A 12,526-nucleotide genomic window follows, 5' to 3' on the forward strand; every position below is an offset into this window, starting at 1 on the left:
GAGCCTCTGGCTTGGGGAAATTAAAATCTAGCCTAATTCACTTTAGTTTGACTTGACAGTTGTTACAATCAACTGCTCAACAGTAACTGTCAATACTAAGTATATTTGGTTATGAAACTGACAAACAGCTATTTTGATCATGTGTGGTCTGGTCATTTGGGGGCTGTCTGGTCCATAACTTGATGATTAACTTGGTGAGCTGGAAACATGCGCAAAGCAGACATTCATCTGTGGCTTCCCATGTTGAGTTCCTGCTGCGCGTGGAGGTTGAAACTAGCTTTTCCACTCATGCTAGGCAGTGCAGGAGAAGTTGAAAAGTCAGGCTTTGCTCCTGATGGGCTTCCCCCGTTTGAGTAGGTCGGGCCCAGTGCACCGGAGTGACTTGGGACAATCACAAAGCAGGAGGGGAGCCAGGGGACACAGGAGAAAGGGGACAGGTGGTATCTTCCACTTTCCCTCCTGAGAGTTCTCTTCTGGAGAGAAGCATTTGGTTCTTTGCCTCGGTTTTCTTCTCCTTTGCGTCATTAAAGGAAGGCGAGCTGGGTTTGTTAAGTAAGAAGGGATTTCAGAACAGGGATGTTGACAGGAGAATTGGTGCTGCTCAGCAGTTCTCAGGTCTTATCGTTTTTGGCACGGTTCACGTCCATTCCACGGTGACAGCGAGGAGGGGTTGGGGGAAGAGGCTCATGATGACACAAGAAATACCTTGATGTGGAGGAAACAAAGGTCAGAACCTGAAAAGGTCCAAGGGCAGGCAGCATTCCTGTGCACCCTTGTCACGTGCTCTGCCATGGAACCGTGGTCCCGCCTTCTGCCTGTACAGCTATGTGGTCTCACAGAACATGAAGGACAATGGAGGGGATGTTTCAAGCCAAACTGAGTTTTGGCTCAATGGTCATACAACAAGGCTCCCCTATCCGTCTGTTAACTTTAATGTCATAGCTCAGACTTCATCAATATGGATACTTGTCTCACTCTAGTGACTCTCGTGTCCCCTGCTTATGCTTTCCTAAATTAAACTTTTTTCCACTTGTCATGCCATTTCTTTACCTTGCTGAAATGCCCGTTCGTATTTTCTCTGGGTATTTGTAACCAATTTTAATCATAGCCTGCTCTGCATTTGGTCAGCACATACTTATTTGATGTGTTGATGTGACGTTCTTTGGAGCCTGCTGATAGATTGATCACTGTGCAACTTTTCTGGGGCACCTGATTTGCCCAACTGGATGGTGAACTGGTTGATGGCAGGAGCTCCTCTGTAGACACAAATGCACATCTGTATATACATGCCTATGCAGGTGACATCTTTCATCGATGGATGGGCACGCATCATGCTCCCTTTTCCTTTGTTTTTATCATTTAAAACCAAGTAGACTACCTTATAGTTGCCCGATGAATCACATCACTACATACGTCTAATGGATTACTTAGACTTATAAAGCACCTCAACTCCATATTTGCAAAGATGACAACGATCCAGGTTATTGCTCCTCTGGGAAAATACTTTTCATAGATACATGACAAACGTTAAGTTTGTGAGCTCTAGGCAAGCACGTGTGATCGATTCTTTAGGGTCAAATTGATTTTTTTTTGTTTTGTTTTGAGTTGTAAAGTCTTACTCCTCAACCAAAGCTACCTGCCGGGCCTTTGAATTTCCATGTGGGAACTCATTACCAAGATTTGTTTTTAGTGGTTGTGAAAGAGTCACAAGCATGGCTTGGGGGACTTCCACTATTCTTCTGTAACACACAAGTGTTCCCCTGCTCTGGCCCCTAAAGGAACGTACAATTTAAGAAGAAGCTTGGGTGGCCTCAGGAACAATCTAGCCATCATCCCTGCTCTTCCTCCTTCTGCCCAATTTGCTGGCCCTGAAACCTTTTTAGGTACAAAGGTTGGTGCTTCCCCTTGTCTATTCACTACCTAAGGGGTACCCCCTTGGTCAGACTTCATGGCCACCGGGAAATATCCTCCATTCCCCAAATATCATGAATTGTTTTTGCTATTCCTGATATCACATTAACACAAGACGAAGCTTCCTTCTTATAATTAGGTGTACACTTGAAATGCACATCCCGTGGGAAGCATTAATATAATGATGAGTCTTTATTCACAAAAGATAAGCGGGACTGATAGCAGGTCTTTCCTTGAACACAGGTTTCACAAGGCGGTGGTTGAGTTTCAGAGGACACAGGCCACTGCAGTCTTACAGCAGTGGCCTCGGAAGTGAGAGATCCGCACCCCATGGAGAATCCAAAGTGATCCAGTTCAGAAAGAACATGTGAAACCTTCTATTTAATTCTTTATTTCACCGAAAACAAATAACTTTGGTGGGGGGCTGTATTTTGGCCCACACAATACAGCGATATGTGTGTCATTTAGAAGGAAACATGCACAGATTGAATATGGCTTATTTTTCTTTTCTTTTGGTTGAGAAAAGTTCATGACCTAAAAGGCTAGAAACCACTGCTCACAAAGGATGAGTGTGGGTAAGGGCTTCCTGATGCTCCGTGGAGGAAACAGTTATCAAACGAGGGTTTGCAACCTCAGAATTCTGACTCCGGTTACTACTGATTTCAGGGATTCGATCAATAGGAAGTTTGCTGACTCTCCACCTGACCCCCGGACAGTCCCTTTTAAGATGTTGAGACATTGCTCAATGTTAGCATGTTGACCGAAGAAAGTAGATTTTAATCATGCTTCCCCCCCCCCCATTTTGTTTTCTCAAGGGTCCTATGGGAACAGAGACTTTGAGGGAGTTTTACTGCTTGTGCAAGATGACTGGTTGGGTCGAGAAGTCAAAGTTTACTATCTGCAGAACAAATACCGCCTGGGCAAAGGTAACTGGAATGAGTGTCTCCCACCTTGTCCCTTCAGCTTGTCTAAGGGGATGTTTGCACCAGTGATTGCATAATTGAGAGCCTTATCTATGAATGTCAAAAGGAGAGGAGGTACCTGGTAAACTCCTACTGGTTAAAAATAATCACTGACTCTTATTTTTCTTAGTTTGATAGGCAACTGATGGTGGTGCTTATACAAAAATCACTTAAAAATTTAGTTTGTTGCCCTGGCTGGTGTAGCTCAGTGGATTGAGCGTGAGCCTGCAAACCACACGATCGCAGTTCAACTCCCAGTCAGGGCACATGCCTGGGTTGCAGGCCAGTTCCCAGCAAGGGACGCACAAGGGGCAACCATGCATTGATATTTCTCTCTCTCCCTCTCTCCTTCCCTTCCCCTCTAAAGATAAATAAATAAATAAATATATTTTTTAAAAAATTTAGTTTGTTGATGAGATGTTTCTGATCATCCAGGTATTGTTTGTCAGCTGCTGAGTGGCTGAATTTGAATTTTTTCCTCCATCCCCAAAGGTAGACAGAACACAGCTCAGGGTGACTATATGACTAAGTTTACTAATTTGTGGCTAGTCTGGACTTGTGTTGGTGGTGATTGATGACATCAGGGACAATTGGATTGTTCTTGTGATACTCCACAGTAATTACTGATGAGTACCCAGAACCAAGAGATACACGGTGTGGGGCTTAACTAGTCTTTCAGAAGGCAGCATCGTCTGCGTAAATGTTGATGGGAGATGCGGGTATGGTTCAGTGGTTAAGAACTTATTATTGGGAAAAAACTGACAATGTCTGGGCTCTCAGAGATCCTTACTGACCAGGTAAGTTTCTCACCATTCACTCTATTTTGATTTTTGCTATTGTTATTTTTCTTGGAACCTGAACTTTGAAAAGTGTATGAACTATTGCTCAAAGAAGTACTTAAGAAAGGGCTCAGGCACTAAGTGAACAGAGTGATCAGCATAAGATTCTCTATTTAGGTTTTGGATGGTTGAAAGAAATCCTGATAGGATGGATAGTGTGTTGTGGGAAACCCACCGAGAATTGTCTCCATCCATGCGAGGCTGTAGAACTACACAAGTAATAACTAAAACTGGCTAGTAGAGATGGTCTCAGTAACCATAACATGCACCAGTGTAATTGTTTAAAAAGACAAAAATTTTCCAATATGGAAAAGACAACCCCAATTTCTAAGCCCAAGCCTTGCTAATGACCTATAGTTTGGAATTTCACTGACGACCAGTTATTCAAGTGGAAAAACTAATTATGATATAAATTTAGCTTAGATATTTGGAAATACTTCTCCTTTAGACTGGGAGGCCCAGGACTGAGTTGTAAATGGGGTTGGTAGATTTCAAAGTCCAGGGTAAACAATTCCCTTTTAGATTCTGGAAACTTTTAGTTCTTCCTGAAAATAACGACCTTTGGAGTGTCCATGAAGTTTTAGAGTATTATTGGCTGCCCACTCAGGGCTTACACCACCGAGTGTTCAAAGGAGGTACTTTCGGAGGAAGGTTGGTAGTGACCGTGGGGATCTGTGAATGTTGACCTACACAGCCAGCTTCATGAGGGAAGATAATGGAATGGTGTGTGATTCAAAAGTGAGGTTTGAAACCTGCAGAGCCTCTTAGATCCGTCGATTAGTAATAATAAAAACAACAGTCCTACATCCAGGGACCTGAGACGTTCAGTAAAGAAGGTGGCAGAATGGAAGGGCATCAAAGGGAGGCAGAAGAACGGAGCCGAGAGAGAGCCAGGGGGCGAGGGCCCGGGAGGTGTGTGGCTGGCGGGCTGGCGGCTCACAGGGCCTGGTTTTCCCATCTGGCACTGGGCTTGATGAGTCTGTTTATTCAGCCGCAGTATCAGACATTCCCTTTTCCTGCCCGAAGAAGTCCCCTTTGAAGAGCTGCTCTGCTGGGGACTAGTTTCCCCTTGGACGGGCTACTCCTGTTTGCAGACCTAAAGGAAAAGAGCTGGAAAGGCCACAAGAATGTCCTTTAAAGCGATATTCCAGCGCCCCGTGAGGGGAGGATGAAATAGCAGCAAAAGATTTATTTCCTGGTTGAGGTATTTTTTTCCCCTCTCAAGTGACTTTAGCCCTGAACAAAGGTGTCACATGAATGCGGTGGGGGTCAGAGGTCCGTGGGTCCCTCCAGGTCTGCGTGGTCAGGTGGAGGCTGGGGGTGGAGAGCAGCACAGAGTGGGAGCATTTCAAGCTTCTGCAGGCCTGGAGAGAGCCAAAGACACCTGCGTGGGTCCCCGAGAACCCAGCAGGGCAACCCAGCCTGCGAGTCTGTGTCTGCAAAGGCATCAATCAGAGGTGGAAATTTTAACTTTGGGGCTGTCCTGTTAATTTCTTGTAGCGCACGATGACACTTTTTACTTTTCAAAGAAGTTTTTCATCCAGCCCTCACGTGAACCTTGTGAAGTAGCCAGAGTAGATGTCAGTCTCCTGAATTTTTCTCTTTGGAAAGGGATGTGGCCAAAGAAAGAGATGGGTACCCAGCTCATTACGAGCAGGGGCAGAACGACCACCCAGGTCGCCTGACTCCTGGACCAACCAGCTCTCTTTTTTTTCTGTGTTCTTGCGACCTGTAAAGTGATGATGGGAGTTTCAGAAAAAAGGAAGGTGACATTCTCCATCTCCTCCCAGGCGCATAGAAAGTTACTGTGACTTTGAAGCCACTGCTTTGCTGTGTCCAAATTCTCTCTCCGGGACTGGCCTTAGGGAGGAGATTCAAAGTGAAACCTTCAGAGGGGAAGTCTCGTATTCTAGTCAGTGAGCTGCCCAAGCCTCTGGTGGGTTCGTTCAATCTTTCCCCCCGCGCCACGGCAAACAGGAGCTCTCCAGAATGAAAAGGGGTCTTTGTTCCATCTCTGCGATGAAGCCTTTGAGTAAGAGAGGTCACCTCTCGGTGAGGCCCAGCTTTCACGGAGAGGAGGTGGGACCCACGCTCTCACCTTGACTCCTGGCTGAGACTCCAGGACTCACGTTGACTCTCGGGGCCCAGGAGGGAGATTCGTACAGAAGGGAACACGAAGCACTCACCTTGAGTCCTTGAGGCATCAGAGAGGACCAGAGTTTCCTTCCAGGAAATGCAGGTGTGTGCTTCTCAGGGCTTCGGGAAGGAACGCGAAGAGGAGGTCTTGCTTATGGACCGCCTTTACTGCTTCGACACACGCAGGCTCGTATTTTATCTGTTTCTGGATGTTCGTCTTCTTCCTACACATAGAGCTGAAGCTGATCGACATTGAGACATATCTTGTAATTGTTTGTATCCTCTAAGGCTTCCAGGTGCTTACAATATCTGATGAATGGGTGAGAATCCATTTTCAGCCAGTCCCTTATCCTCATGTGTCTCAGCCTGTACTTTGAATCCGAATCGCCTGGGAAACAGGCACGTGCACTTTGAAGTTGGTCCCGGGGCGAATCTCGTGGGCACCAAAGTTCGAGAACTGATTGCTTTATTCCTTTTCTCCTTGGCTTTCAGCGCTCTTGGTGACTTTAAACAAACGCAGTCTCAGGTTTTGCAGTGTTTTCCGATTTACAGGGCTTATTTCACATGTTTGTCTAATTTATACTTAATGTTATGAGGCTAATTTTATACTGGTTCTATGGTGTGGGATTCTTTTTACGCCCACTTTACAGATGGGATGGATGACAGAGGAGTGATATTCTAAGGATCACATGGCCAATTGTGGCTGAGCCTGTATTCATCCCGAGTCTGTTGATTCTACATTCTGGGCTCTTTCCCCGACATGCCCTGCAGCTTTGTACCTGTGCTATGCTCTGTGTGGAAGGGGTTGTTCCTGATAATGTAGCTGTCCATATCGTTGGGGACAGTGGCTGTGATGTGTGTGTGAAGCCAGGAGAAGCTAACATGGTCTGTATCCTTAATGAAGCCCATAGTAGGATAACTGGCTATGACTAACACTGAAGTGTCCTTTCATGCAAATATTGGTGAACAGCATGTTCATTACCAAACGAGAAAAGCAGAACTGCGACCTGGTGAGAGGTGAGAGCCCTTTCAGAAAAGGACAGTGAGTTTGTTAGGTGACCTGTGATTGAAACTGTGCTCTCTTGACTCCATTTTCCCGGAACTGGAGAGGACCTGGGAGCGAGCTGAGCCCCAGGACCTACCCTGTGACCTGGAGTCCCAAGGATGACCAGGCCAGCTCTGTTGAGGTGGGCTGTTTTAGTGCGGACATGTGGAATGCTGTGAAGGTGAGTAGTTCTCACCTCACTGTATTTAAAAGGTTCAGAGTGCTCCAAAGTTCATTGGATGCTGAAGGGAGTGTGTAGCCAAGCTTCCAACGGCAATGGCAGGGTTGCTAGAGTATTTCCAAATGAACTTTCTCTGTGGCTGTTTACTCTCTGATTAGTTGCAATGTACAAACAGCCATCAAAAACTGAGACTTGTCAACTGACAGCAAAGGTGAGCCTGAAACTTCTGGTAGTGCCCGAATCTCTTCCACTAAACTGGCAAAGGACCTCTTCTTTAATCAGGGACTCACAGATGATTGATATGCCTGTACCCTGATTAGAAAGGTTTCATTTTACTTGTGCACGGTACATGGAATTAGTTAAGGGTTGCATGGGAAAAGAAGTGATGGGCTATTGTCCGCATTAAATTATAATGACAGCCTTCCGAACCACTGTGTATTTATTATGGAAGAAAAGAAAATGTCTAGTAAAATTCTGTATAGGTTAATAACACCTTCATAATATACTTCTTCTTTTCTATGCACTTGAATAGCCCTCCTACTGACTTTTAATGGATTATTAGAGTTAATTACATCAATTGCAATATAATTGATTCTTAAATACTATGTAGAAACCTCATACAATTATGGAAAAACAAAAGTTATCTAGACATCTCAGATCAAAAAAGATTTGGAATTCCTGCACATTTAATTTCTGATAATCACTAGTCAGTTTGGACATTAAGATTGCATGGTGTCCTGTTTTCGCTTTGCTAGGTTTTGACAGAATTGATAGTTTTACAACATTTAACTCAATACGCATGGAAATATAAGATTAAAGCTGTGAATGTGGGGTGTTTTTTTTCCTAAAAAAAGATCACTTCATGGCTTAAAAGCTGAAATGTGTTACCTGCCTAACACTGACAGAAACAAACTCAAGGGAAAATCAAAAGTGGATTTGATGTTGAGTTTAGAAATCTCTTCTCTGCAGGTGCAAAGATTCCTGTGGGTGTTAGGGCTTGTTACCTGAGGGCTTTAAAATGTGACAAGGGGAGGAATTGCCTACAAGGGCGAAAAAATATTCCTCCCTCCCATTTTATTACCTAGACACAGGCTATGTGTTCTAATGTCAAAACCACTGGTCAAAAAGTGAAGCATCATTAATATCTGTTATTGATGTCATCTACATCAAAAGACATCCTTGTCATGGAGCTGTTGGACTGCAGCCTTTTTATTTGTGACTGAGTTTGAGACACTAGTTTGTAGTATTGACACAGTTATAAATGTGAGTTTTCTAAAGAACACTACTGCTTCACAGATACAGATTCCTAGATCATTCAAAACTGGTCCACAAATAAATGTGTAAAGGAGTGAGAGCCTGGTGCAGTGGACAGGTCCGTGGAACGGGCATCAGCAGACCTGATGTTTTCTTTACTGCTGCGCTCTATGACTTAACCTAATTGAGCCTTAATGTTCTCTTTTGTAAAATGAGAGAGAGAGAGAGAGAGACCCTCTGAGCTCTCCAACCATGAATCTCCTGCTTTGGAACTCTTGGTGCTCTTAATGTGGACATAACTCATCTGATTCTTAATATAAGCTGCCTTATATCAATGTATAAGTTGCATTTATCAATATGTCTTTTATGTGTAGGTATATATGTCTTATCTGGAGAACTAGGCATGCATTTCCAAAGACCTGGGCTATGCTGCGTACTTCTCTGTGTGCTCACGACCCATACTACAGTTTCCTCGCACAGAATTGTCACTGTCTGGCTGAATGAGTGGCCAACCCAAAAGAAGAGTTTCAGTTCCCTGAAAGTCTTGATAAAACAGGGAGAATGACAAAACATCCCATTTATTATACTGGTTTGACTTTGAAGAGTATTATAAAATATTTGATTTTATGAAACTTCAATTGTGCTTTAAATCAAATGCATTTAGTATGTGAAATTTCACTCAGCTTTTTTCTCTATAAATGGAAATGCAGTGCCATTTCCAATGGGATTTTAATGGAACTGGAGCAGCCGATTCTCAGATTCCTGGGGACAATAGCCCTGAAAAGCAAACAAACAAAACTAAAGTGAGTGAGGACTTACCCAAGTAGCCAGCAAAACAAACTGTTCATCTTAAGCAATACATAATTGTGGCGATGAAATTCATGTACACATGCAGTGATGAAGAAAGTCACTAGCCAATATGATTAGAGTCCAGAAACAGATCTAAGAATATAGAGGAATTTAACAGGCACTATGGAGGCATTTCAAATCAGTGGCTAAAAAATAGACTGTTCAGTAAATGGTGTTGGGACAACTGGCTCTCCATCTGGACACATACAAGACACAGAAGTAAATTCCAGATGGAAGAAAGCTCTAAAAATAGAGATCAAATATATGCAAGCATTGGAAGGAACGATGAATGAACATAAAAAAATCATCTTGGGTGAGGAGGTCTTTGTAAACAAGATGGAAACTTGAGAGACCATTAAGAAAAACCTGACAGAGTTGACTTTATTTTTTAAAAAAATCACAAAGCTAAAAGAGAAATGACAAGTTGAGACAAAACATTTAAGTTATACATTACAGGAAAAGGGGTTACTATCCATTATTCCAAGTGTGCCCATAAGTTAATGAGAAACATAAATTCCTCACAAAAATGAGCAAATGATATAAAATAAGCAATTCAGAGGAGGTATTGCAATGGCTAGCAAACCTTTGAAAACTAGGCTTGAAGTATTTTATAACAGTGTAGGAGTGAATGGTTTCTTTTTTCATTAGAAGTGAGTTTTTGGTGGCTTTGTGACTGGCAGCATGGAAACTTCTAATTTCCCTTTGAGGCAGTGCTCACACGAAGAGTCTCCTTTTCCTAGACATCCACCAAAGGGAAGGTTAAGCTCCTTTCCTCCCTTCCTTAGCTTTGCTACCTGCTTCCTTTCCCTTCGCAGAGTCATTAGAGAGATTTTTGAAAGTCCCCGTGACTGTGGACCAGTGATAGACACCAGGACATAGATCCAAGATGGTGGCGGAGTAAGTGGCCACTACACTAACCTCCTCCCAGGACCAATCTGGAATTACGACTAAATTGTAGAGAAACCATCCTGAAGACCCAGCTGAACAGTAGCTGGAGAGAAGCCTTATCACCATGGACAGACAGAAGAAACCACCTAACCACAACAAGACTGGTAAGCAGTGCGGAGGAGGTGTGAGAGGGCTGGCTGGGCTCCCACAGGCAGCAGATGAAGTGCCAGAGGGATATTTCAGCATCCAGGGGGGTTGCGCCTAGAAGTGAGGTGTATAAACCCCAAGCTGGGCTCCCCCGCCTGCAGCGCTAGAGCTGGAAAGGAACCCAGATAATATCCAGCTGTGAAAAGCAGCAGGGTTTCTGTTTTCCAGGGTGAGCAGGCTGGACACTCAGAGCCTCTTAAACGGCCAACACACAAAATCTTGTTTGTAGCCACTTACCCTGGGCTCTGGCAGAGGGAGGGCAAAGTGGTTTAGAGATGCTTGAGGAGAGTCTGGGGTTGTTGGCTCCGGGGAGAGAACTGACGGAACAGCTGCCAGGTTCCTTGTGCTGAGTCATTCCCCATCCTGCAGAAGCCACCTTTCCTGGCCAGAACACAACTCTCCAAGTGGTATCTCAGCATCGGGGAAGCAAGAGCCCCGCCCACAGAAATTAGTCTGCCCCACCCTGTGGAGCTTAAGTTGGACTGCTGATTACAGCCTGGTTAGTTTAACAGCTAATCAGTTTAATGGCTGATTAGTTTAACAACTAAGGTGGAAAATACAAAGCAGCAGTCCAAATGGGAAAACAAAGAAATAGATCCCAAAGGAAAGAACAAGAGAATTCTCCAGAAGAACTAGATGAAGTGGAGGCAAGCAATTTATCAGAGACTTCAGAGTAATGATTATAAGGATACTCAGTAGCATGAAAATAAACATAGAAACCATAAAAATGGACCAGTCAAAAATAAAGAATGCAATATCTGAAATAAATAATACACAGGACAGAAGAAACAGTAGGTTAGATGAAGCGGAGGATCAGTGATTTGGAAGACAAGGGAGAAAGAATATACCCAGGCAGAACATCAAAAAGCAAAAAGAATTTTAAAAGATGAGGAGAGCTTAAGAAACATTTTGGACAACATGAAATGGAACACTATCTACATCATGGGAATACCAGAAGAAGAGAGTGAGCAAGGGATGAAGAAATAATGGTAAAAAAACTTCCTTCGTCTGGAAGGAAAAGACACACACGTCCAGGAAACTCAGACACAAACAAGTTGGACCCAAAGAGGCCTACGCTGAGACACTCATAATTCAGATGACAGGCTTAAAGACAAGGAGAGAATCCTTCAATCCACAAGAGAAAAGCAGTAGTTGCCTACAAAACAGCACCAATTAGACGGTCATTACTCATCAGAAACATTTCAGGCCAGAAGGAAGTGGCATGAAATATTGAAGGCTACTTGACCCAGCAAAGCTATTGTTCAAAATTGAAGGAGAAGTAAGGAACTTCCCAGACAAGAAAAACACTAAAGGAGTTTGTTAACACCAAGCCAGTACTGCAACAGATGTTAAAGGGCTTGCTTTAAGAAGAAGAAGAAAAAAGAGGAAGAAAAAATTCCCCAGGAAAACAGTCTAACAATAAAATGGTAATAATAAGTACCTATCAATAATCAGCTTAAATGTGAATGGCTTAAACACGCCAACCAAAAGACATAGCGTAGCTGGATGGATAAGAAAACAAGACCCATATATATGCTGCCTCCAAGAGACCCATCTCAGGTCAAAAGATACACACAGACTAAAAGGAAAAGGTTGAAAAAGGATATTTCAACCATGGATATGCCATTTCATGCAAATGGAAAAGGGAAAAAAAGCTGGGGTAGCAATACTTATATGTGATGAAATAAACTTTAAAACCAAAGCTATCATATGAGACAAAGAAGGACTCTACCAAATAATAAAGGGAAGAATCCAACAAGAGGATATAACCCTAGTAAACATTTATGCACTCAACATAAGAACACCTAAATATGTGAAACAAATCTTGATGGACATGAAGGGAGAGATGGGCAGAAATACAGCTATAGTCAGGGATTCTAACATATCACTGATTTCAATGGATAGATCTTCCAGGCAGGAAATCAACAAAGAGACAGCAACCTTAAATGACACACTATCAGGGGTGTCCAGCCTGAGGCCTATAGGCCATATGTAGCCTAGGATGGGGGTGAACAGGGCCCAACACAAAATCGTAAATTTTCTTAAAACATTATAAGGGTTTTTTTCTGTGATTATGTGTTGCAATGTATTTAATGTGTGGCCTCAGACAACTCTTCTTCTTCCCGTGTGGCCCAGAGATGCCAAAGGGTTAGACACTCCTGCGGCAAATGGATTTAATTGATATCTTCAGAACATTTCACCCCAAAGCAGCCGGATATACATACTTTTCAAATGAACCTGGAACATTTTCTAG

At 43.3% G+C, this 12,526-nt stretch overlaps 1 long non-coding RNA gene across 1 annotated transcript in view; it reads left to right on the forward strand.

Annotated features, from left to right (window-relative positions):
• Positions 1-10,250, forward strand: part of LOC118979082 (uncharacterized) — a 33,606-nt gene extending 23,356 nt beyond the window's left edge. The window contains exons 4-5 of the long non-coding RNA XR_005064839.1: positions 2,727-2,837; positions 9,993-10,250. This is a non-coding gene — a long non-coding RNA (uncharacterized LOC118979082). The remainder of the gene's footprint in view (positions 1-2,726; positions 2,838-9,992) is intronic.
• The last annotated feature ends 2,276 nt before the right edge of the window (positions 10,251-12,526 follow it).

The sequence above is a fragment of the Sturnira hondurensis genome, unplaced genomic scaffold (genome assembly GCF_014824575.4).
Source record: "Sturnira hondurensis isolate 20B ecotype Veracruz unplaced genomic scaffold, ASM1482457v3 Scaffold0022215, whole genome shotgun sequence".
NCBI lineage: Eukaryota > Metazoa > Chordata > Mammalia > Chiroptera > Phyllostomidae > Sturnira > Sturnira hondurensis.